The sequence below is a fragment of the Brienomyrus brachyistius genome, unplaced genomic scaffold (assembly GCF_023856365.1).
Source record: "Brienomyrus brachyistius isolate T26 unplaced genomic scaffold, BBRACH_0.4 scaffold32, whole genome shotgun sequence".
NCBI lineage: Eukaryota > Metazoa > Chordata > Actinopteri > Osteoglossiformes > Mormyridae > Brienomyrus > Brienomyrus brachyistius.
Window position 1 is genome coordinate 4,024,456 of NW_026042307.1, and position 15,141 is coordinate 4,039,596.

At 49.7% G+C, this 15,141-nt stretch overlaps 4 non-coding genes across 4 annotated transcripts; all 4 read right to left on the reverse strand.

Annotated features, from left to right (window-relative positions):
- Positions 1 to 23: 23 nt before the first annotated feature.
- Positions 24 to 96, reverse strand: trnaf-gaa (transfer RNA phenylalanine (anticodon GAA)). The gene has a single exon. It is a non-coding gene; the product is annotated as a tRNA-Phe (tRNA).
- Positions 97 to 1,182: 1,086 nt separating this feature from the next.
- Positions 1,183 to 1,255, reverse strand: trnaf-gaa (transfer RNA phenylalanine (anticodon GAA)). Its single transcript has one exon. It is a non-coding gene; the product is annotated as a tRNA-Phe (tRNA).
- Positions 1,256 to 6,750: 5,495 nt separating this feature from the next.
- Positions 6,751 to 6,823, reverse strand: trnaf-gaa (transfer RNA phenylalanine (anticodon GAA)). The gene has a single exon. It is a non-coding gene; the product is annotated as a tRNA-Phe (tRNA).
- A 4,104-nt stretch (positions 6,824 to 10,927) lies between these two features.
- On the reverse strand, positions 10,928 to 11,000 carry trnaf-gaa (transfer RNA phenylalanine (anticodon GAA)). The gene has a single exon. It is a non-coding gene; the product is annotated as a tRNA-Phe (tRNA).
- Positions 11,001 to 15,141: the final 4,141 nt, after the last annotated feature.

The following is a 15,141-nucleotide window of genomic DNA, read 5'->3' on the forward strand; positions in this document are numbered from 1 at the left end:
GCTCCAAGACTCACGTCACGTGCTGCCAGAACCCGGGATTGAACCAGGGACCTTTAGATCTTCAGTCTAACGCTCTCCCAACTGAGCTATTCCGGCAGAACCGAGAGCTCCACTCTTGCCGTTTTCTGCCTCTTTCTTTGGAGCCCATCTCCCCACCTGAGCCACATGCAGTGAATGTCAACCTGGAGCAGCAGCAAGCTATGAGAAGTGTCCGATTTTAAGCCATAGTACGGTACACGAGTCAGGTGAGAGGCTCTTCTCAAGCTAACACGAGACTGTTGCTCAACAAAGACAATATGTCAGACAGTGGAATCGAACCCGGGCCTCCCGCGTGGCAGGCGAGAGTTCTACCACTGAACCACCCATGCAAACACACGAGACTAGCTTTCCGCCGAAAGACTGGAAAAATTGCTAAAGCAAAAACGGAGTGATGAAAGCTCATTTCACACAACTGTTAAGATCAACGGAGTATTTATAAATTGAAGTGCTTGAAGCACAAGAACTCTGGGACCTTCTAGTGGAAGTGCTGCTTCGGGATGCTTGACAACTCCGTCGACTTTTCCAATAAATGCCTCCAAAAAACCTCGTTCCATCAGAAAGTTGTAAACAACACCAGAAGGCAGCATGGTTTTACAGTGCGGGTTGGATTTTTCTTCAAGAACTACTACGCTCTTTGAGCAAATTGTGTATGTAGACGTACACTTTGCCAGTCCACTTGCTGCAGAATTGTCAGCTAAGAGAAATGCGTGTATCCTCCATTTCTTTTTCTCACCACGACGCAGGTGAATCTGGCACGACTGTGTTCTTATAATCACGTCGGACACTTTCATTTTCCTTACCTCTGATCTCCAAGCACTCCGACCACCGGGAGAAAGAGAAAGCGTGGCCCGTATGGGGATCGAACCCATGACCTTGGCGCTATTAGCACCACGCTCTAACCAGCTGAGCTAACCGGCCAAGCGGCAGAAAAGGTCGGCTACACCACATGCAAAAAGTGCAAAAGAAACGTTTTTGGGCAAGAGATGTGCCTTGGGGCGCAAAACTGAGCCCATGACAGGTCCCACCGAGATTTGAACTCGGATCGCTGGATTCAGAGCCCAGAGTGCTAACCATTACACCATGGAACCAGCGGGTACATCGCAGCCCAAGGCGGAGACGAGCTCCAAGACTCACGTCACGTGCTGCCAGAACCCGGGATTGAACCAGGGACCTTTAGATCTTCAGTCTAACGCTCTCCCAACTGAGCTATTCCGGCACAACCGTGAGCTCCACTCTTGCCGTTTTCTGCCTCTTTCTTTGGAGCCCATCTCCCCACCTGAGCCACATGCAGTGAATGTCAACCTGGAGCAGCAGCAAGCTATGAGAAGTGTCCGATTTTAAGCCATAGTACGGTACACGAGTCAGGTGAGAGGCTCTTCTCAAGCTAACACGAGACTGTTGCTCAACAAAGACAATATGTCAGACAGTGGAATGTGTGAGAAAGTGCACAGATGCAAGGATGGGCAAGAAGGCGGTCAGAAGTGTGAAGCTGAGATGCCTCTGTGTAGTTTTTAGCTAGGGGAACTGTAATGAGCCAGCCTCAGGGCTCCGCTTGCCAGGGGTTGAGCGGAAATGTGGAGTACCTGTCTTGAGATAAGACTGAATTAGCTGGAGTTCAGCGCTGAGTGTACAGTTATTAAAAGAGCCGCTTTGCATTGGCCGGGAATGGAACCCGGGCCTCCCGCGTGGCAGGCGAGAATTTTACCACTGAACCACCCATGCAAACACACGAGACCATCTTTCCGCCGAATGACCGGAAAAATTGCTAAAGCAAAAACGGAGTGATGACAGCTCATTTCACACAACTGTTAAGATCAACGGAGTATTTATAAATTGAAGTGCTTGAAGCACAAGAACTCTGGGACCTTCTAGTGGAAGTGCTGCTTCGGGATGCTTGACAACTCCGTCGACTTTTCCAATAAATGCCTCCAAAAAAGCTCGTTCCATCAGAAACTTGTAAACAACACCAGAAGGAAGCATGGTTTTACAGTGCGGGTTGGATTTTTCTTCAAGAACTACTACGCTCTTTGAGCAAATTGTGTATGTAGACATACACTTTGCCAGTCCAAATGCTGCAGAATTGTCAGCTAAGAGAAATGCGTGTATCCTCCATTTTTTTTTCTCACCACGACGAAGGTGAATCTGGCACGACTGTGTTCTTATAATCACGTCGGACACTTTCATTTTCCTTACCTCTGATCTCCAAGCACTCCGACCACCGGGAGAAAGAGAAAGCGTGGCCCGTACGGGGATCGAACCCATGACCTTGGCGTTATTAGCACCACGCTCTAACCAGCTGAGCTAACTGGCCAAGCGGCAGGAAAGGTCGGCTACACCACATGCAAAAAGTGCAAAAGAAACGTTTTTGGGCAAGAGTGCGCCTTGGGGCGCAAAACTGAGCCCATGACAGGTCCCACCGAGATTTGAACTCGGATCGCTGGATTCAGAGCCCAGAGTGCTAACCATTACACCATGGAACCAGCGGGTACATCGCAGCCCAAGGCGGAGACGAGCTCCAAGACTCACGTCACGTGCTGCCAGAACCCGGGATTGAACCAGGGAGCTTTAGATCTTCAGTCTAACGCTCTCCCAACTGAGCTATTCCGGCACAACCGTGAGCTCCACTCTTGCCGTTTTCTGCCTCTTTCTTTGGAGCCCATCTCCCCACCTGAGCCACATGCAGTGAATGTCAACCTGGAGCAGCAGCAAGCTATGAAAAGTGTCCGATTTTAAGCCATAGTACGGTACACGAGTCAGGTGAGAGGCTCTTCTCAAGCTAACACGAGACTGTTGCTCAACAAAGACAATATGTCAGACAGTGGAATGTGTGAGAAAGTGCACAGATGCAAGGATGGGCAAGAAGGCGGTCAGAAGTGTGAAGCTGAGATGCCTCTGTGTAGTTTTTAGCTAGGGGAACTGTAATGAGCCAGCCTCAGGGCTCCGCTTGCCAGGGGTTGAGCGGAAATGTGGAGTACCTGTCTTGAGATAAGACTGAATTAGCTGGAGTTCAGCGCTGAGTGTACAGTTATTAAAAGAGCCGCTTTGCATTGGCCGGGAATCGAACCCGGGCCTCCCGCGTGGCAGGCGAGAATTCTACCACTGAACCACCCATGCAAACACACGAGACCGGCTTTCCGCCGAAAGACCGGAAAAATTGCTAAAGCAAAAACGGAGTGATGACAGCTCATTTCACACAACTGTTAAGATCAACGGAGTATTTATAAATTGAAGTGCTTGAAGCACAAGAACTCTGGGACCTTCTAGTGGAAGTGCTGCTTCGGGATGCTTGACAACTCCGTCGACTTTTCCAATAAATGCCTCCAAAAAAGCTCGTTCCATCAGAAACTTGTAAACAACATCAGAAGGCAGCATGGTTTTACAGTGCGGGTTGGATTTTTCTTCAAGAACTACTACGCTCTTTGAGCAAATTGTGTATGTAGACGTACACTTTGCCAGTCCACTTGCTGCAGAATTGTCAGCTAAGAGAAATGCGTGTATCCTCCATTTATTTTTCTCACCACAACGCAGGTGAATCTGGCACGACTGTGTTCTTATCATCACGTCGGACATTTTCATTTTCCTTACCTCTGATCTCCAAGCACTCCGACCACCGGGAGAAAGAGAAAGCGTGGCCCGTATGGGGATCGAACCCATGACCTTGGCGTTATTAGCAGCACGCTCTAACCAGCTGAGCTAACCGGCCAAGCGGCAGAAAAGGTCGGCTACACCACATGCAAAAAGTGCAAAAGAAACGTTTTTGGGCAAGAGTGCGCCTTGGGGCGCAAAACTGAGCCCATGACAGGTCCCACCGAGATTGGAACTCGGATCGCTGGATTCAGAGCCCAGAGTGCTAACCATTACACCATGGAACCAGCGGGTACCTCGCAGCCCAAGGCGGAGACGAGCTCCAAGACTCACGTCACGTGCTGCCAGAACCCGGGATTGAACCAGGGACCTTTAGATCTTCAGTCTAACGCTCTCCCAACGGAGCTATTCCGGCACAACCGTGAGCTCCACTCTTGCCGTTTTCTGGCTCTTTCTTTGGAGCCCATCTCCCCACCTGAGCCACATGCAGTGAATGTCAACCTGGAGCAGCAGCAAGCTATGAGAAGTGTCCGATTTTAAGCCATAGTACGGTACACGAGTCAGGTGAGAGGCTCTTCTCAAGCTAACACGAGACTGTTGCTCAACAAAGACAATATGTCAGACAGTGGAATGTGTGAGAAAGTGCACAGATGCAAGGATGGGCAAGAAGGCGGTCAGAAGTGTGAAGCTGAGATGCCTCTGTGTAGTTTTTAGCTAGGGGAACTGTAATGAGCCAGCCTCAGGGCTCCGCTTGCCAGGGGTTGAGAGGAAATGTGGAGTACCTGTCTTGAGATAAGACTGAATTAGCTGGAGTTCAGCGCTGAGTGTACAGTTATTAAAAGAGCCGCTTTGCATTGGCCGGGTATCGAACCCTGGCCTCCCGCGTGGCAGGCGAGAATTCTACCACTGAACCACCCATGCAAACACACGAGACCGGCTTTCCGCCGAAAGACCGGAAAAATTGCTAAAGCAAAAACGGAGTGATGACAGCTCATTTCACACAACTGTTAAGATCAACGGAGTATTTATAAATTGAAGTGCTTGAAGCACAAGAACTCTGGGACCTTCTAGTGGAAGTGCTGCTTCGGGATGCTTGACAACTCCGTCGACTTTTCCAATAAATGCCTCCAAAAAAGCTCGTTCCATCAGAAACTTGTAAACAACACCAGAAGGCAGCATGGTTTTACAGTGCGGGTTGGATTTTTCTTCAAGAACTACTACGCTCTTTGAGCAAATTGTGTATGTAGACGTACACTTTGCCAGTCCACTTGCTGCAGAGTTGTCAGCTAAGAGAAATGCATGTATCCTCCATTTCTTTTTCTCACCACGACGCAGGTGAATATGGCACGACTGTGTTCTTATAATCACGTCGGACACTTTCATTTTCCTTACCTCTGATCTCCAAGCACTCCGACCACCGGGAGAAAGAGAAAGCGTGGCCCGTACGGGGATCGAACCCATGACCTTGCCGTTATTAGCACCACGCTCTAACCAGCTGAGCTAACCGGCCAAGCGGCAGAAAAGGTCGGCTACACCACATGCAAAAAGTGCAAAAGAAACGTTTTTGGGCAAGAGTGCGCCTTGGGGCGCAAAACTGAGCCCATGACAGGTCCCACCGAGATTTGAACTCGGATCGCTGGATTCAGAGCCCAGAGTGCTAACCATTACACCATGGAACCAGCGGGTACATCGCAGCCCAAGGTGGAGACGAGCTCCAAGACTCACGTCACGTGCTGCAAGAACCCGGGATTGAACCAGGGACCTTTAGATCTTCAGTCTAACGCTCTCCCAACTGAGCTATTCCGGCACAACCGTGAGCTCCACTCTTGCCGTTTTCTGCCTCTTTCTTTGGAGCCCATCTCCCCACCTGAGCCACATGCAGTGAATGTCAACCTGGAGCAGCAGCAAGCTATGAAAAGTGTCCGATTTTAAGCCATAGTACGGTACACGAGTCAGGTGAGAGGCTCTTCTCAAGCTAACACGAGACTGTTGCTCAACAAAGACAATATGTCAGACAGTGGAATGTGTGAGAAAGTGCACAGATGCAAGGATGGGCAAGAAGGCGGTCAGAAGTGTGAAGCTGAGATGCCTCTGTGTAGTTTTTAGCTAGGGGAACTGTAATGAGCCAGCCTCAGGGCTCCGCTTGCCAGGGGTTGAGCGGAAATGTGGAGTACCTGTCTTGAGATAAGACTGAATTAGCTGGAGTTCAGCGCTGAGTGTACAGTTATTAAAAGAGCCGCTTTGCATTGGCCGGGAATCGAACCCGGGCCTCCCGCGTGGCAGGCGAGAATTCTACCACTGAACCACCCATGCAAACACACGAGACCGGCTTTCCGCCGAAAGACCGGAAAAATTGCTAAAGCAAAAACGGAGTGATGACAGCTCATTTCACACAACTGTTAAGATCAACGGAGTATTTATAAATTGAAGTGCTTGAAGCACAAGAACTCTGGGACCTTCTAGTGGAAGTGCTGCTTCGGGATGCTTGACAACTCCGTCGACTTTTCCAATAAATGCCTCCAAAAAAGCTCGTTCCATCAGAAACTTGTAAACAACATCAGAAGGCAGCATGGTTTTACAGTGCGGGTTGGATTTTTCTTCAAGAACTACTACGCTCTTTGAGCAAATTGTGTATGTAGACGTACACTTTGCCAGTCCACTTGCTGCAGAATTGTCAGCTAAGAGAAATGCGTGTATCCTCCATTTATTTTTCTCACCACAACGCAGGTGAATCTGGCACGACTGTGTTCTTATCATCACGTCGGACATTTTCATTTTCCCTACCTCTGATCTCCAAGCACTCCGACCACCGGGAGAAAGAGAAAGCGTGGCCCGTATGGGGATCGAACCCATGACCTTGGCGTTATTAGCACCACGCTCTAACCAGCTGAGCTAACCGGCCAAGCGGCAGAAAAGGTCGGCTACACCACATGCAAAAAGTGCAAAAGAAACGTTTTTGGGCAAGAGTGCGCCTTGGGGCGCAAAACTGAGCCCATGACAGGTCCCACCGAGATTGGAACTCGGATCGCTGGATTCAGAGCCCAGAGCGCAAACCATTACACCATGGAACCAGCGGGTACCTCGCAGCCCAAGGCGGAGACGAGCTCCAAGACTCACGTCACGTGCTGCCAGAACCCGGGATTGAACCAGGGACCTTTAGATTTTCAGTCTAACGCTCTCCCAACTGAGCTATTCCGGCACAACCGTGAGCTCCACTCTTGCCGTTTTCTGGCTCTTTCTTTGGAGCCCATCTCCCCACCTGAGCCACATGCAGTGAATGTCAACCTGGAGCAGCAGCAAGCTATGAGAAGTGTCCGATTTTAAGCCATAGTACGGTACACGAGTCAGGTGAGAGGCTCTTCTCAAGCTAACACGAGACTGTTGCTCAACAAAGACAATATGTCAGACAGTGGAATGTGTGAGAAAGTGCACAGATGCAAGGATGGGCAAGAAGGCGGTCAGAAGTGTGAAGCTGAGATGCCTCTGTGTAGTTTTTAGCTAGGGGAACTGTAATGAGCCAGCCTCAGGGCTCCGCTTGCCAGGGGTTGAGAGGAAATGTGGAGTACCTGTCTTGAGATAAGACTGAATTAGCTGGAGTTCAGCGCTGAGTGTACAGTTATTAAAAGAGCCGCTTTGCATTGGCCGGGAATCGAACCCGGGCCTCCCGCGTGGCAGGCGAGAATTCTACCACTGAACCACCCATGCAAACACACGAGACCGGCTTTCCGCCGAAAGACCGGAAAAATTGCTAAAGCAAAAACGGAGTGATGACAGCTCATTTCACACAACTGTTAAGATCAACGGAGTATTTATAAATTGAAGTGCTTGAAGCACAAGAACTCTGGGACCTTCTAGTGGAAGTGCTGCTTCGGGATGCTTGACAACTCCGACGACTTTTCCAATAAATGCCTCCAAAAAAGCTCGTTCCATCAGAAAGTTGTAAACAACACCAGAAGGCAGCATGGTTTTACAGTGCGGGTTGGATTTTTCTTCAAGAACTACTACGCTCTTTGAGCAAATTGTGTATGTAGACGTACACTTTGCCAGTCCACTTGCTGCAGAATTGTCAGCTAAGAGAAATGCGTGTATCCTCCATTTCTTTTTCTCACCACGACGCAGGTGAATCTGGCACGACTGTGTTCTTATAATCACGTCGGACACTTTCATTTTCCTTACCTCTGATCTCCAAGCACTCCGACCACCGGGAGAAAGAGAAAGCGTGGCCCGTATGGGGATCGAACCCATGACCTTGGCGCTATTAGCACCACGCTCTAACCAGCTGAGCTAACCGGCCAAGCGGCAGAAAAGGTCGGCTACACCACATGCAAAAAGTGCAAAAGAAACGTTTTTGGGCAAGAGTGCGCCTTGGGGCGCAAAACTGAGACCATGACAGGTCCCACCGAGATTTGAACTCAGATCGCTGGATTCAGAGCACAGAGTGCTAACCATTACACCATGGAACCAGCGGGTACATCGCAGCCCAAGGCGGAGACGAGCTCCAAGACTCACGTCACGTGCTGCCAGAACCCAGGATTGAACCAGGGACCTTTAGATCTTCAGTCTAACGCTCTCCCAACTGAGCTATTCCGGCACAACCGTGAGCTCCACTCTTGCCGTTTTCTGCCTCTTTCTTTGGAGCCCATCTCCCCACCTGAGCCACATGCAGTGAATGTCAACCTGGAGCAGCAGCAAGCTATGAGAAGTGTCCGATTTTAAGCCATAGTACGGTACACGAGTCAGGTGAGAGGCTCTTCTCAAGCTAACACGAGACTGTTGCTCAACAAAGACAATATGTCAGACAGTGGAATGTGTGAGAAAGTGCACAGATGCAAGGATGGGCAAGAAGGCGGTCAGAAGTGTGAAGCTGAGATGCCTCTGTGTAGTTTTTAGCTAGGGGAACTGTAATGAGCCAGCCTCAGGGCTCCGCTTGCCAGGGGTTGAGCGGAAATGTGGAGTACCTGTCTTGAGAGAAGACTGAATTAGCTGGAGTTCAGCGCTGAGTGTACAGTTATTAAAAGAGCCGCTTTGCATTGGCCGGGAATGGAACCCGGGCCTCCCGCGTGGCAGGCGAGAATTCTACCACTGAACCACCCATGCAAACACACGAGACCAGCTTTCCGCCGAAAGACCGGAAAAATTGCTAAAGCAAAAACGGAGTGATGACAGCTCATTTCACACAACTGTTAAGATCAACGGAGTATTTATAAATTGAAGTGCTTGAAGCACAAGAACTCTGGGACCTTCTAGTGGAAGTGCTGCTTCGGGATGCTTGACAACTCCGTCGACTTTTCCAATAAATGCCTCCAAAAAAGCTCGTTCCATCAGAAACTTGTAAACAACACCAGAAGGCAGCATGGTTTTACAGTGCGGGTTGGATTTTTCTTCAAGAACTACTACGCTCTTTGAGCAAATTGTGTATGTAGACGTACACTTTGCCAGTCCACTTGCTGCAGAGTTGTCAGCTAAGAGAAATGCATGTATCCTCCATTTCTTTTTCTCACCACGACGCAGGTGAATATGGCACGACTGTGTTCTTATAATCACGTCGGACACTTTCATTTTCCTTACCTCTGATCTCCAAGCACTCCGACCACCGGGAGAAAGAGAAAGCGTGGCCCGTACGGGGATCGAACCCATGACCTTGCCGTTATTAGCACCACGCTCTAACCAGCTGAGCTAACCGGCCAAGCGGCAGAAAAGGTCGGCTACACCACATGCAAAAAGTGCAAAAGAAACGTTTTTGGGCAAGAGTGCGCCTTGGGGCGCAAAACTGAGCCCATGACAGGTCCCACCGAGATTTGAACTCGGATCGCTGGATTCAGAGCCCAGAGTGCTAACCATTACACCATGGAACCAGCGGGTACATCGCAGCCCAAGGTGGAGACGAGCTCCAAGACTCACGTCACGTGCTGCAAGAACCCGGGATTGAACCAGGGACCTTTAGATCTTCAGTCTAACGCTCTCCCAACTGAGCTATTCCGGCACAACCGTGAGCTCCACTCTTGCCGTTTTCTGCCTCTTTCTTTGGAGCCCATCTCCCCACCTGAGCCACATGCAGTGAATGTCAACCTGGAGCAGCAGCAAGCTATGAGAAGTGTCCGATTTTAAGCCATAGTACGGTACACGAGTCAGGTGAGAGGCTCTTCTCAAACTAACACGAGACTGTTGCTCAACAAAGACAATATGTGAGACAGTGGAATGTGTGAGAAAGTGCACAGATGCTAGGATGGGCAAGAAGGCGGTCAGAAGTGTGAAGCTGAGATGCCTCTGTGTAGTTTTTAGCTAGGGGAACTGTAATGAGCCAGCCTCAGGGCTCCGCTTGCCAGGGGTTGAGAGGAAATGTGGAGTACCTGTCTTGAGATAAGACTGAATTAGCTGGAGTTCAGCGCTGAGTGTACAGTTATTAAAAGAGCCGCTTTGCATTGGCCGGGAATCGAACCCGGGCCTCCCGCGTGGCAGGCGAGAATTCTACCACTGAACCACCCATGCAAACACACGAGACCGGCTTTCCGCCGAAAGACCGGAAAAATTGCTAAAGCAAAAACGGAGTGATGACAGCTCATTTCACACAACTGTTAAGATCAACGGAGTATTTATAAATTGAAGTGCTTGAAGCACAAGAACTCTGGGACCTTCTAGTGGAAGTGCTGCTTCGGGATGCTTGACAACTCCGTCGACTTTTCCAATAAATGCCTCCAAAAAACCTCGTTCCATCAGAAAGTTGTAAACAACACCAGAAGGCAGCATGGTTTTACAGTGCGGGTTGGATTTTTCTTCAAGAACTACTACGCTCTTTGAGCAAATTGTGTATGTAGACGTACACTTTGCCAGTCCACTTGCTGCAGAATTGTCAGCTAAGAGAAATGCGTGTATCCTCCATTTCTTTTCCTAACCACGACGCAGGTGAATCTGGCACGACTGTGTTCTTATAATCACGTCGGACACTTTCATTTTCCTTACCTCTGATCTCCAAGCACAACCGACCACCGGGAGAAAGAGAAAGCGTGGCCCGTATGGGGATCGAACCCATGACCTTGGCGCTATTAGCACCACGCTCTAACCAGCTGAGCTAACCGGCCAAGCGGCAGAAAAGGTCGGCTACACCACATGCAAAAAGTGCAAAAGAAACGTTTTTGGGCAAGAGTGCGCCTTGGGGCGCAAAACTGAGCCCATGACAGGTCCCACCGAGATTTGAACTCGGATCGCTGGATTCAGAGCCCAGAGTGCTAACCATTACACCATGGAACCAGCGGGTACATCGCAGCCCAAGGCGGAGACGAGCTCCAAGACTCACGTCACGTGCTGCCAGAACCCGGGATTGAACCAGGGACCTTTAGATCTTCAGTCTAACGCTCTCCCAACTGAGCTATTCCGGCACAACCGTGAGCTCCACTCTTGCCGTTTTCTGCCTCTTTCTTTGGAGCCCATCTCCCCACCTGAGCCACATGCAGTGAATGTCAACCTGGAGCACCAGCAAGCTATGAGAAGTGTCTAATTTTAAGCCATAGTACGGTACACGAGTCAGGTGAGAGGCTCTTCTCAAGCTAACACGAGACTGTTGCTCAACAAAGACAATATGTCAGACAATGGAATGTGTGAGAAAGTGCACAGATGCAAGGATGGGCAAGAAGGCGGTCAGAAGTGTGAAGCTGAGATGCCTCTGTGTAGTTTTTAGCTAGGGGAACTGTAATGAGCCAGCCTCAGGGCTCCGCTTGCCAGGGGTTGAGCGGAAATGTGGAGTACCTGTCTTGAGATAAGACTGAATTAGCTGGAGTTCAGCGCTGAGTGTACAGTTATTAAAAGAGCCGCTTTGCATTGGTCGGGAATGGAACCCGGGCCTCCCGCGTGGCAGGCGAGAATTCTACCACTGAACCACCCATGCTAACACACGAGACCAGCTTTCCGCCGAAAGACCGGAAAAATTGATAAAGCAAAAACGGAGAGATGACAGCTCATTTCACACAACTGTTAAGATCAACGGAGTATTTATAAATTGAAGTGCTTGAAGCACAAGAACTCTGGGACCTTCTAGTGGAAGTGCTGCTTCGGGATGCTTGACAACTCCGTCGACTTTTCCAATAAATGCCTCCAAAAAAGCTCGTTCCATCAGAAACTTGTAAACAACACCAGAAGGCAGCATGGTTTTACAGTGCGGGTTGGATTTTTCTTCAAGAACTACTACGCTCTTTGAGCAAATTGTGTATGTAGACGTACACTTTGCCAGTCCACTTGCTGCAGAATTGTCAGCTAAGAGAAATGCATGTATCCTCCATTTTTTTTTCTCACCACGACGCAGGTGAATATGGCACGACTGTTCTTATAATCACGTTGGACACTTTCATTTTCCTTACCTCTGATCTCCAAGCACTCCGACCACCGGGAGAAAGAGAAAGCGTGGCCCGTACGGGGATCAAACCCATGACCTTGGCGTTATTAGCAGCACGCTCTAACCAGCTGAGCTAACCGGCCAAGCGGCAGAAAAGGTCGGCTACACCATATGCAAAAAGTGCAAAAGAAACGTTTTTGGGCAAGAGTGCGCCTTGGGGCGCAAAACTGAGCCCATGACAGGTCCCACCGAGATTTGAACTCGGATCGCTGGATTCAGAGCCCAGAGTGCTAACCATTACACCATGGAACCAGCGGGTACATCGCAGCCCAAGGCGGAGACGAGCTCCAAGACTCACGTCACGTGCTGCCAGAACCCGGGATTGAACCAGGAACCTTTAGATCTTCAGTCTAACGCTCTCCCAACTGAGCTATTCCGGCACAACCGTGAGCTCCACTCTTGCCGTTTTCTGCCTCTTTCTTTGGAGCCCATCTCCCCACCTGAGCCACATGCAGTGAATGTCAACCTGGAGCACCAGCAAGCTATGAGAAGTGTCCAATTTTAAGCCATAGTACGGTACACGAGTCAGGTGAGAGGCTCTTCTCAAGCTAACACGAGACTGTTGCTCAACAAAGACAATATGTCAGACAGTGGAATGTGTGAGAAAGTGCACAGATGCAAGGATGGGCAAGAAGGCGGTCAGAAGTGTGAAGCTGAGATGCCTCTGTGTAGTTTTTAGCTAGGGGAACTGTAATGAGCCAGCCTCAGGGCTCCGCTTGCCAGGGGTTGAGCGGAAATGTGAAGTACCTGTCTTCAGAAAAGACTGAATTAGCTGGAGTTCAGCGCTGAGTGTACAGTTATTAAAAGAGCCGCTTTGCATTGGCCGGGAATCTAACCCGGGCCTCCCGCGTGGCAGGCGAGAATTCTACCACTGAACCACCCATGCTAACACACGAGACCAGCTTTCCGCCGAAAGACCGGAAAAATTGCTAAAGCAAAAACGGAGTGATGACAGCTCATTTCACACAACTGTTAAGATCAACGGAGTATTTATAAATTGAAGTGCTTGAAGCACAAGAACTCTGGGACCTTCTAGTGGAAGTGCTGCTTCGGGATGCTTGACAACTCCGTCGACTTTTCCAATAAATGCCTCCAAAAAAGCTCGTTCCATCAGAAACTTGTAAACAACACCAGAAGGCAGCATGGTTTTACAGTGCGGGTTGGATTTTTCTTCAAGAACTACTACGCTCTTTGAGCAAATTGTGTATGTAGACGTACACTTTGCCAGTCCACTTGCTGCAGAATTGTCAGCTAAGAGAAATGCATGTATCCTCCATTTCTTTTTCTCACCACGACGCAGGTGAATATGGCACGACTGTTCTTATAATCACGTTGGACACTTTCATTTTCCTTACCTCTGATCTCCAAGCACTCCGACCACCGGGAGAAATAGAAAGCGTGGCCCGTACGGGGATCAAACCCATGACCTTGGCGTTATTAGCAGCACGCTCTAACCAGCTGAGCTAACCGGCCAAGCGGCAGAAAAGGTCGGCTACACCACATGCAAAAAGTGCAAAAGAAACGTTTTTGGGCAAGAGTGCGCCTTGGGGCGCAAAACTGAGCCCATGACAGGTCCCACCGAGATTTGAACTCGGATCGCTGGATTCAGAGCCCAGAGTGCTAACCATTACACCATGGAACCAGCGGGTACATCGCAGCCCAAGGCGGAGACGAGCTCCAAGACTCACGTCACGTGCTGCCAGAACCCGGGATTGAACCAGGGACCTTTAGATCTTCAGTCTAACGCTCTCCCAACTGAGCTATTCCGGCACAACCGTGAGCTCCACTCTTGCCGTTTTCTGCCTCTTTCTTTGGAGCCCATCTCCCCACCTGAGCCACATGCAGTGAATGTCAACCTGGAGCACCAGCAAGCTATGAGAAGTGTCCAATTTTAAGCCATAGTACGGTACACGAGTCAGGTGAGAGGCTCTTCTCAAGCTAACACGAGACTGTTGCTCAACAAAGACAATATGTCAGACAGTAGAATGTGTGAGAAAGTGCACAGATGCAAGGATGGGCAAGAAGGCGGTCAGAAGTGTGAAGCTGAGATGCCTCTGTGTAGTTTTTAGCTAGGGGAACTGTAATGAGCCAGCCTCAGGGCTCCGCTTGCCAGGGGTTGAGCGGAAATGTGGAGTACCTGTCTTGAGATAAGACTGAATTAGCTGGAGTTCAGCGCTGAGTGTACAGTTATTAAAAGAGCCGCTTTGCATTGGCCGGGAATGGAACCCGGGCCTCCCGCGTGGCAGGCGAGAATTCTACCACTGAACCACCCATGCTAACACACGAGACCAGCTTTCCGCCGAAAGACCGGAAAAATTGCTAAAGCAAAAACGGAGTGATGACAGCTCATTTCACACAACTGTTAAGATCAACGGAGTATTTATAAATTGAAGTGCTTGAAGCACAAGAACTCTGGGACCTTCTAGTGGAAGTGCTGCTTCGGGATGCTTGACAACTCCGTCGACTTTTCCAATAAATGCCTCCAAAAAAGCTCGTTCCATCAGAAAGTTGTAAACAACACCAGAAGGCAGCATGGTTTTACAGTGCGGGTTGGATTTTTCTTCAAGAACTACTACGCTCTTTGAGCAAATTGTGTATGTAGACGTACACTTTGCCAGTCCACTTGCTGCAGAATTGTCAGCTAAGAGAAATGCGTGTATCCTCCATTTCTTTTTCTCACCACGACGCAGGTGAATCTGGCACGACTGTGTTCTTATAATCACGTCGGACACTTTCATTTTCCTTACCTCTGATCTCCAAGCACTCCGACCACCGGGAGAAAGAGAAAGCGTGGCCCGTATGGGGATCGAACCCATGACCTTGGCGCTATTAGCACCACGCTCTAACCAGCTGAGCTAACCGGCCAAGCGGCAGAAAAGGTCGGCTACACCACATGCAAAAAGTGCAAAAGAAACGTTTTTGGGCAAGAGTGCGCCTTGGGGCGCAAAACTGAGCCCATGACAGGTCCCACCGAGATTTGAACTCAGATCGCTGGATTCAGAGCCCAGAGTGCTAACCATTACACCATGGAACCAGCGGGTACATCGCAGCCCAAGGCGGAGACGAGCTCCAAGACTCACGTCACGTGCTGCCAGAACCCGGGATTGAACCAGGGACCTTTAGATCTTCAG